This window comes from Cajanus cajan, chromosome 4 (assembly GCF_000230855.2).
Source record: "Cajanus cajan strain Asha chromosome 4, NIPB_CcT2T_4, whole genome shotgun sequence".
Lineage (NCBI taxonomy): Eukaryota > Viridiplantae > Streptophyta > Magnoliopsida > Fabales > Fabaceae > Cajanus > Cajanus cajan.
The window spans coordinates 58,323,257-58,334,447 of NC_138520.1; the positions used below are offsets into that span (position 1 = coordinate 58,323,257).

The 11,191-nt window shown below is 29.7% G+C and overlaps 2 long non-coding RNA genes across 2 annotated transcripts; one reads left to right on the forward strand and one right to left on the reverse strand.

Moving 5' to 3' along the window:
• Positions 1-2,750: 2,750 nt before the first annotated feature.
• Positions 2,751-6,253, forward strand: LOC114916563 (uncharacterized). Its single transcript, XR_003805109.2, has 4 exons — positions 2,751-3,121; positions 3,226-3,390; positions 4,882-4,938; positions 6,040-6,253. It is a non-coding gene; the product is annotated as an uncharacterized LOC114916563 (long non-coding RNA).
• A 1,260-nt stretch (positions 6,254-7,513) lies between these two features.
• LOC109807585 (uncharacterized) lies at positions 7,514-8,345 on the reverse strand. Its single transcript, XR_002240476.3, has 2 exons — positions 7,944-8,345; positions 7,514-7,727 (listed from the first exon to the last, which is right to left on the reverse strand). It is a non-coding gene; the product is annotated as an uncharacterized LOC109807585 (long non-coding RNA).
• Positions 8,346-11,191: the final 2,846 nt, after the last annotated feature.

Below are 11,191 nucleotides of genomic sequence, written 5' to 3' on the forward strand. Positions count from 1 at the left end.
GCTGGCCGAGATTCTCTATTTATAGGCATCAAATGTGGGCCGGAACGGCCCGTTCTGGATTCGGAACGGCCTGTTCCGGATCTGAACGTTATGCAGTACATTTGCACCCTAGAACGGCCCGTTCTGAAACCAGAACGGCCCGTTCCAGGGAACCAAAACGGCCGGTTCTGATTTCAGAACGGCCGTTCTGGGGTACAGATTTTAAGCCCCCTTGATTGGTTCGGAACGACCCGTTCTGGTCCAGAACGGCCCGTTCCAACCTATATTTTTTAGGCTTTTTAGAAGCCCAGAACGGCCCGTTCTGATTGAGAACGGCCCGTTCCGGACTTGGGAACGGCCCGTTCCGATTTTGGAACGGCCCGTTCCGGGCCACTAAAAAATTGGTTTGGGCCTTTGGGCCCTCTGATGTCCTATCTTGTTATTTGTATGCCCCCCGGACGAAATTGGGTGTCTACAAGACCTAGGAGGATTGGGCCCGTTTTTGGGTTAGTGGGCCTTGGCTCGTTTTGGGCAATGGGTCACTAACTAAAAGCCCAATAACTCCCATACATATGCTTGTATATAGTCTTTTATCATATATTAGGTTTTATATTTTTGGCCTTATATTTTGGGCCTAATAGAATAGGATTTTCGGGTCATAGGTCTTATTGGACCTATTTTGAACTTAATGGGCTTTACGTCTTTTGGTACCTAATATTGGGCTCGTTATGCTTCTTTTATTATTTTTTGATGTTTAGAATATGTAGGCCATTGTATTTAGGTCATTAGATTAGGTTTTGAGGAGAAAAGGTTAAATAGGCAAGTTAGTTAAAATTAGGTCACATTTAGGTTTAATTTGTGATGTATTTAGTGCACTTGTGCTAGCCTAAGGTAGGTTGTACTTGATCCACACCAAATGACATCCAAATCCAACCTAAATGCAACCAAATTTCATGGTTGCACATGGTGATGCCATTGGAAAACCAAAATTTGAATTCAAATTTTGCATCAATACACCTAGTCATTTTGTGACTCCACATTCATCATTCTCTTGGTTATAAATCAAGCTTTCCTCTCTCATTTGTGATTACTTTGAGTATATCATACAGAGCATTTAGCCTTTTATGCAAATTCTATCCTACTTGAAGTCATATTAGTCTAGCTTCTAAGGATTCCTAGAATTCTTCTAGGTTAGGCAACTTTGTGAGCAATCATTTGCTTCCTCGGTAAGGGTGCTTCCAAATCTAGAGGATCTAAAGTCTATTCCTCTATTTTCATTCCATTTGAACGGTGGAATCAACTCAAAGAAAGATCAAGATGCAAGGAGCAAGCTCTTGGAGAAATTCCCCAACCTTTCTTCAAGGATTTACCATCATTTTTGGTATCATGCCAAGGAGGACAAGAGGTGATATATTGAAGGATCCAAGATGAATGAGCTAGTCATGAAGACCCTAAGAGGATTAGGCCCATTTTTGGGTTAATGGGCCTTGGCTCATCTTGGGCTATTGGTCACTAACTAAAAGCCTAATAATTCCCATACATATGCTTGTATATAGTCTTTTATCATATATTAGGTGTCATATTTTTGGCCTAGGAGAATAAGGATTTTGGGCCATAGGTCTTATTGAGCCTATTTTGGGCATAATGGGGCCTTAGTTCTTTTGGTACCTAGTATTGGGCTTATTTTTCTTCTTTTATTATTTCTTGATGTTTAGAATATGTAGGCCATTGTATTTAGGCCATTAGATTAGGTTTTGAGGAGAAAAGGTCAAATAGGCTAGTTAGTTAAAATTAGGTCACATTTAGGTTTAATTTGTGATGTATTTAGTGCACATGTGCTAGCCTAAATTGGGTTGCACTTGATCTACGCCAAATGTCATCCAAATCCAACCTAATTTCGTGGTTGCAAATAGTGATGCCAATTGCAAGCCAAAATTTGAAACATGTCTTTGGAATAATAAATTATTGCTCAAAATAATCGATTAAAATATTCTTGGTTGCTTTCCATAATTGCTAAGAATAAAATAATTGATTATCCATGTAAACAATCAATTATTTCAGTCAAAAAACTTATATATCATTTTTTACACCTTGGGTAGAGAACTCTTAGAACTTGAATCTTTGAAATATCATTTTACGAAAAACATTCTCAATAATTTCTCTTTGCAAGAAAGAGGTTCTCTGACCTTTGTGGTAACCTCAAGAAAATTTCAAGAATTGAGTTGATCATCATCTTCATAGGGTGAAACGCTAAGCTACATGGTTGATTCACCTTCTTTGATATGTTCTATAAATTAGGTGAATTCATTCCATTAATTCTCTATTTTTGTAGTTACCTTAAATAGATTTCTTAAGAAGAGATGATCTTATAGAGGAGTACTACAAGTAGATGCTTCTTGGGGTTCAAGAAGTGGTTTCTTTAATAATGTAGAACTGTATTGTATGTAGTATTGTCATTGTAAAACTTCTGACATTAAAGATTAGTGAAAAGTCTCAATTGGGTTAATTATGGACTAGATGTAGGTCATAAGTGTATATGGTTGAATTAGTATAAAGTTGGATGTGCATTCTTCTCCTTCCACTACAAAAAAAATATTAAATAATAGAGGTTATTTTGCGGAAGTTTTAAAAACCTCCTGAAATTATTAAATTAGGCAAAAATACTGTAATTTTTTTATTTAATTTACGGAAGTTTATAACCTCTTCTAATTAAATAATATTTTCATGCTGAAATCTCATTTTTTTCTAAAATAAAATACTTTTTCACTTAAACTACCCGCGCGCCTCCCTCTTATCAAAAAATTAGAATTCCCTTCTACCTGCGCGCCTCCCTCTTGTCAAAGAAATGAGAAAACCCTAAACACAGTTCGACGTTTGAGTGCCATCCTTGTAGTGAAGAACATTTGTTTCTTTCTCAGACGATTCTTGCGTAGATAACTCAGGCCATACCGCCATTAGCATTTCCGTTCCATTCATGGGCATGGTCCCTTTGAAAGACGAAGTCATACGAGTTTCTCCATCAATTGAATCAAAGCATAGAGAAATTAGAAAACCCCACCAATCCTAAGCGCTTCTACCAATCGCCGTATCGTTGGAAACGCTTAAACCCGTTGATTTTGGTCCCAAGCTTCTACCAATTGTCGTACGTGCTTCCCATTGTCGCAGCGCTCTGTACACACATATTTCCTCCTTTTTTCCTTAGCTTATATTTTTTTATTAATTGTGGTTTTGATTTGTGATTTATAGGTCATGGTTTCATGGGAGTTTCATCATTAGAGGTGATTATTAAGTTTTGGCTCTGATGGGGTTTTGGGGAAATTGATTTTTTTTTTCAAGGGTTCAAGTTTGTTGCGTTGTCGACCCACTTCAAAGAACGGTAGATTGCACTCAAGAAGGAGATTTATGCAGGAGGTACTATTGCTAGTTTATTTACTTTTACTCTTTTTCCCCCAAATCAATCTGTTTCTTACCTACAGTTAACTTATTTTCCTTTTTTTGTTAGTAATTTTTTTATATCTATTATTAAATGAAATTTGGTTTTGTATCATTTTTATGTTTTTGCTTTTGAATCATGTAAAGATAAAGTTGCCAAATTATACCTGGAAATTAAGTACTTATAATAACTATAAAAGCTATACTACGATGAAATTGGAGTGGAGAAAGAAAAAGTGGTGAAGATATGTTCTTTAATTTTGGTAGAAAAGAAGGAAAATAAGGAAAAGAACATTCTTGAAAATAAAAATGGGGTTAACTGCCATATACCCTGTTTGGTTTGTATAAACGAACATGGGAGGCAAACTCATAAAGAAATGTGCATGGATGAACCCCTCATTTTGGTTCTCTCATCATAGGCAGAAAGTGCTACAGAAGGATGCATGATGGTTGTTAAGAAGTGGATTTGTTGTTTTGACCCTTATAATAGCATGAACCTTATGTCAATTTGTCTGGTTCATCACTTAATAGGTATTACTTGCAAGAAATTAAGGCTGTTGGGTAGATTTTTCTAAATGTATATATAATGCTAGTAACATTGCAGGAGTACTTTTGTATAAAAATAATGAAAATAAGAGTATTCAAATTCTTTAAAATGTTGTAATAAATTATACTTTTCATTAACCCAAACATATATGAAGAATAAGTTGACAATGAATTGCTATGTATATATTACATTATACTACTTTTTTAATAATTTTTTGGGATGCTTTTTTAAATTATGGTTCTTAAATTCAAAATTTTTGCAGTATCTTTACTTTCTTTCTCCTCTGTTTTGTTATATTTAAACATCATCAGGAAACAATTATATTTTCTCTATTTTTCATTTGTTTTGTTTTCTTCCCTTCTTCTTTCTTTTATCACCAAGAGTTGAGAATTGAGATTCACGTTGTGCTTCTATCTGCAAAACACGGATTTTTTTTTTGTTGACAAAACTGGAGGTTAGTTTCTGTGTCAATTAAACTTTTTGATACATATTAAAGAAAAAGGCGAGGTACTTCTGTAAATAAATTGAATTGATAGTTAATGGCTCTCTGTTAAAAAGTAAAAATTGATTGTTTGGGAATCAAAGCCAAGATGTGGAAATATCATTGTGATGTTGCATTCTTCTTAGTTTATGTTCTTTTCTTTTACTCAGAGTTGGGGGATAGAGAAGGGAAACAAGTAAGCTCCAGTTAGAGTAGTTTGTTTGTTAATTAGTTAGAAGGGGGCTTAAAAACCTTTTCCATTCTCGCAAATATTCTAGTTTTCACTCTTAGCCCTTGTGATTTTTGTAATGATTCTTGTAAAGTTCAAACCTTTGAATTTTTGGTTTTGCTATCAGTCTCCATTACAAAAACGCTTATTGAACTTGTTATTCTCCATTTATGTTTTTTTGCCATTCATATGTATCTCATTATCATTTTCCAGGAATCACATACAAGGGTATCCATCTATACGAATCTTTCGTAAAGGAAGTGATGTTAGGTAATAATGCCATTATGTAAAATCAATTGGTCAACTAGTGTATGATGAAGAATTCCTACCTCTTATTCAATATTTCAATTAACAATCATTTGTACTATATGTTATGTTATGTAAGATAATTAATATGATGTTATTATACAGAATTAATATCATTAACTCATGGAGTTATCCTTGCACAAACCTCATATTGTATAGTTCATGCATTTTAGATATTTCTCCTTGCTTTTTTGGTTAATAATGTACATGTGCTCATCTGGCATCTGTTTATCCTTTTTAGGGTATTATTACTATTATATACAGTAATTTATGACTAGTTTAATGTTGTAATTTTTGTTTTTGGCTTAGATGCACTTTTGGTTCCTCTACATTGGCCATAGTGCGATTTTGGTTTACCAAGATCTTTTTTGAGTTAATTAAGTCTCTTTTTAAAGTCTGACAAATTTGGTCCCTTTGTCACTTAATACCCTCATTATTATTTTTCTATCCAAATATTTGGGGGTTTATGATGGAATCGGGATATAATTTTAAAATTTAGAAGTAAGAAATTTAGTTGAAACTTGATAAAATTTGATGGATTTCTACGATATGTGAGATTAGGGTTTGAAGAGGGAGAATTTTAGGATATTTTTGTGGAAATTTAATGTGCTTGTTTTATAAATAAAGGAACTTAATTGACTCAAAAGAACTTGGGAGACCAAAATTGCATACTGACTAAATTAGAAGGACCAAATATGGGAATGGGTTGGATCTAAAACTCAAATCTAGAATGTGATTAGTGATAAAAGTCAACATTAATGGAACACGAGGAAAGGATGAAAATAGTGCATTAAATGGACTACTCTCAGTCCTTGGTTATTGGGTTGGGAACTAGTTGGCTGCTACACATCTCTAGTTTAGTGTTGCTATTATGGTTTTGGCTTCATGAAGTTGTTGGTCTGTAGTTCTAGTTTTAACTATGGGTTATGTTGCTAGTTACATTAATTGGTTGGTTTGTTTTGATCCTTGGCTAATATAGTCATGGGTGTTTGGAATTGTCATTATCATATAATATTTGTGATATATATTTTTCTTGACTGAGTGTTTTTTCTTTTCTTATTTCAGCCAAATAATGCTTTAAGTGTTCCTAATACACCTTTGGATGCAATTAGAGGATCATCTGGTGCTAGCAACCCTTAGTTTGCATATAATGTATTTTGGATTTAAAGTTTAGTATGAGACTAATTTGACAATGTTATGGATTTTATGTTGTACTTGGATTTATAATAGAAGTTTGAATTATAAATCTTTGAACTATATGTTGTGTTTTTGGTTATTAGTAATGGAATTTCTTCATCCATTTTATGAGTATTTTTTATATTAAGTTTCTTATAAATATCACAAGTGAAAATGAGAAATTGTAATACATGTAGATTATGTGATTAAAATGAGTATAAAAACTATTTTACAAAGGAAAACAAGGAGGATTAGAAACTCCACAAAAATATATTGATTAATGACTTCTATAGTTAATTTACTATAAAACCTCCACTAAATAACCTCCACTATTAGCATGTTTCAAAGCCTCTAGCAAAAAACCTCTACAATCAATTAGTGTAGCTTTAAAACCTCCTTTAAAAAACCTCTACAGTTAGGATAGCTTTGAAACCTCCTTTAAAAAACCTCCACTATTAGTGTAGGTTTAAAACTTCCTTAACAAAATTGCCGTTAAATATTCACAATACCAGAAGTTTTTAAAAAAACGTTGCTAATTGCTTGCGGTAAATGTAATTGTGGAGGTTTTTGGAAACCTCTGCAATTTATTTTGCAGAGGGTAAAAAGCTCCACTAAACATAAAAATAACCTCCGCTATTTAGCACATTTGTTGTAGTGTTCCTTACACTTGAATTCATATTCTTGTATTTTTGTTTTCATACTTATTAATATGTGTTGTTAAGCATGTTCATTGCATTAAGATAAGTAAACACACTTCCTTAAAAAATTATAGGAAAGATTTAAAAACCAAGATAACTACAAAAAATCAACTCATCCCCTCTTGATTAGGCCATCTTTCTTAATTATTTACAGTTTCTCATTCTTTAGCTCATTTTTAGAATGAACTCATAAAACTTAAAAACATATCCGATAAAAGAAAATACCAATAACTTTGAAATGAGTTATACTTATTGTAATGTGATACCCGACTTCATACTAATGATGACTGTCGAATATTGGTTCATAGAAAACACCGGTGTGAAACCATTTTGTACCAACAACTTTTAATTCATCATGTTATAATTAATATCACAAATTCCTACCAATTTCAATCGTAATAAAATTTTAGTTCAAGAGCATGTTTTATTGTAGTTTTATAAAACAACCATGGGTACAATATAACTCAATCACATACAACAACTAACATTAATTGACTTTTGTTTCACACGAATTTCACTCTGTTACCAACTTCAATCATAACAAAATCTCAGTTCAAGCATAGACTTTATTGTAGTTTTATAAAATAAACATAGGTAAAGTATAACATAGCCACATTCAACATAAAAACATTAATATATTTCTAACAAATTTCACACTTAAATCATAATAAAATCTCATTTCAGGCACATGTTTTATTATTTATTAAATAATCATAAGTACAATATAACTCAATCACGAACAACAACAAACATTAACAGACCCTTGTTTCGCACAAAATCCACTCTTAAACTTCTTCTGGATGCAATTTGTATTGCAATCTGAAACATTTGTGCATTCCCCTATGCAGTTAAGTCCTGGACCCAGTGCTGTTGCTGGTTCTATAATAAAAACAAATTCACAATTTTATAAACTAAATTCCTTGCATGTTATATGAAATTTCAACATAAAATTGATATGAAACTATATAATTTTTGTTTTTCCTTCTTTTTTGAATTACAAGACTAAGAGATAAAAATACAATATCAATTTCCCATGCCAAGTATATTTAAAAAAAAAAAAAAGCGAAATGAAACTAATTTCTTTCTTGCAATTACCTGGTGTTAGAACCAAAGCAGCAAAGAAAACTCCCAAGAAAAAAAGTTGATAGAAGCGAGAAGCCATTGAAGAGGAATTTAGTTTTGAAATCTATTTTTTCTTGTGTGATGAATATCTTGCATCCAACCCTCTATATATATATAGAGATAAGGGATCCGTTTATTTTAAGAGTAAGTCTAGGTAGACTTATTTCATTCAATAACTCATGTTTTACATCAAACTTTAACGATCCAACCATTGAATTTAAAGTTCTTAATGCATGGATTAAGTTTGTAAATTTTTTTAAAAATTGAAAATTATTTAATACTTTATTTCATTAATTCAAATTGACAGATAATCATAAAATCATTTTATACATTGATTTGAATTAATGAAACGAAGTATAAAATGATTTTTTATTTTTTTTTAAATTTGTAAATCTGATCTATACATTAAGAACTTTAAATTCAATGGTTAAATCGTTGAAATTTGATGTAAAACATGAATTAATGAATGAGTAAGTCTAGGTAAACTTACCCCTATAGTAAATGGATCCCCCATCATATATATATGTATACACACACACACACACACACACACACACACACATATATATATATATATATATATATATATATATGTGTGTGTGTGTGTGTGTGTGTGTGTGTGTGTATGTATGTATATTGACAATTGCATATTTTAGATCATTAAAAAGGATTGTCCGTCTTTTATTTATGTATTAAATCTAATAGTATTAGACATAAGGAATATATTGAAAAAAATTCAAATCTTACATCTATTAGAGATAAAAAAAAACAAGTGAGTTTATAAGTAGAAAATAACCCCCACCTTATAAACTAGTTTTGTAAGGTTGAATAAGACTTTTTAACCCATTTTCATAATAACTGGAGAACAATCATCATTTTAAAAATTAGTTTTGTATAATTAAATTAAGTCTAAACCCATACTCTCATATTATATATTACATAATTTTATTGTCCAGTCAATGCATTCAATAAATTTATATTACTGATATATTTTTTTTTACATCAATAATGATTTATTTATGTTATTCATTTAATAAAATTTTAAATATAAAATATCGAAGAGAATCATTAAATTATATACACGATTTTGGCATTAAATATATTTAGTATTTCAATATGCATTAACTACTTAATAAATGAATCCTATTTCAAAGTTAAAAAATACAGTAGTATATTAACAATTTCATGTAGGCGTGAAAAAAATTCATGTCATAGTAGTATTCATTGATGTAATTTTATTTAATTTTTGTTACTGTTAATTAACAATGAAAAAGAAACGCTTTGAATCCGACTTACACAACCCAATTGACCAAATGCAACTAGAAGAGGCTGGCTTGATAAAAACAGTTAAAAAGAAATTAATAACTATTACTAATAGTCAATTACTTCAGTTTTAGAAGAATTTTTTTTTAGGAATGATATTTTACAGTTACATAAGATGTGAGTCATTAATATTTTTTTTCTTTACTAACAAAAATTAATAAGTTTTTCTTTTACTTAGAGTGTGTTTGGATGAGGAATTGCACAAATTTAAGAAATTTAAAAAAATTTGTATTTAAATTATTTTGATTTCAATTTCTATCATTCTAAAAATATTTTATTTGGATAAGTAAATTTCAAGTTTTTAAAATTTTAAATTTTTAGTTTGGATATGATAATTTACTTTCACCATGATAAAATTAATTTTAAAAATATATTTATTCGTTGAAATTTTTAATTAAATTTTATAAAAATAAATATTAATCAATTTTAAAAATTAATATTAGATGATATTTAATAATTAAAAAAATATTTTTAAATATTTAATAATTTAAAAGAATGAAGAGATAAGAAATAAGATAAATTCAAATTCTTACTTTTTTTTGAAGAATTTAAAATTTTATTATTTTAAAATTTTTTATAAATATTTAAATCTTAATTTATTCTTTTTTTTATTTTAAATTTTGCATTTAAACAAAATATTTCACCTAAAAAAATTTAAAATTCTTTAAATAAATAAATTATCTATTTGAATTCTGCATATCCAACCACACTCTAAAATTAAAGCAATTGAAGCCGAAAGTAAACTATTCAGAGTAAAAGCGTGTCTACCTTGTTTAAAGAGATTACCTCTCTCTCCCCCTTTTTCACTCCATAAAAAAATTATTAGTTTGTTACTATAGAAAATTACGTTTTTTAAGATTTCATAATTAATGTATGTTATGTTACACGTGGTCGTTGCACTGCGTTATTTTTTAATTATTGTATTGACATAAACAAACTCTCTTTTTTTAAGTCATTTTTTCTTATTAAATTCAATACTAACTACAATACTAGTTGAATTAACATCGATTGTATTACATTGTATTGAACACAATATTTTATTTATTAAAAAATAGATTTAGCTTTTATTTTTGGAATAAAATAAAATTATTTTATTTTATTTTATTTATTTATTTTAATTAAATCAATTTGGCTTGATAGCCTTAACGACAAAATAGAAAACATTCCATAAGAAATACAAGTTGTGTAAAACAAAAACATAGGTTGATAATATATATACCTCCTTTTTTTTTTATAAGTAAACCTTCATTTTTTTTAAATAATTAATTTTTTTTAAAATATTTTAATTTTTTTTTTAATTTTACACTCACAACATTTAATTTAGTACTTTTTGTTTACTCATCTTTTCTCATTTTTTCAATTTTTAGATGTACTCCCTTACCTTTCTTTCACCTCACCTATTTTGATAGGTAATTTTAATTCTTTTGATTTTACATTACTCTCTCCCTTCCTCTTTCAGTTTTCTTACTCTTATTTTCTCTTTTCTCGGTTTTAGTTTTCACACTCATATAAAACGTAGAACTAGTCTTCAATAATATTATAGGTGTGTGTAACTTTCTCGATAATAGATAAAAAATTAGAGGAAAACAAAATAGTGCATGTGAAAACTAAAAAAGGAAAAAAAATGTGTGAAAAAGAAAAAGAAAGTAGTAAATTAAAAGTTGAAAATATAATATTAGAAAAATAAAAAAGATTACAAATATTTTATAATTTAAAAAAAAAATAAAAGAGGTATACTTACGAAAAGAAGGAACTGTATATATCACGAGCCAAAAAAATATACCAGTCAGGCCAAGTTAGCCCAAAAGCATAATTAGGCCCGTGCGGCTCAGCCCGTTTTACAGCTATAGATATTGCAAGTTTAACACAAATAATGATACATTATACCATTGCATTCA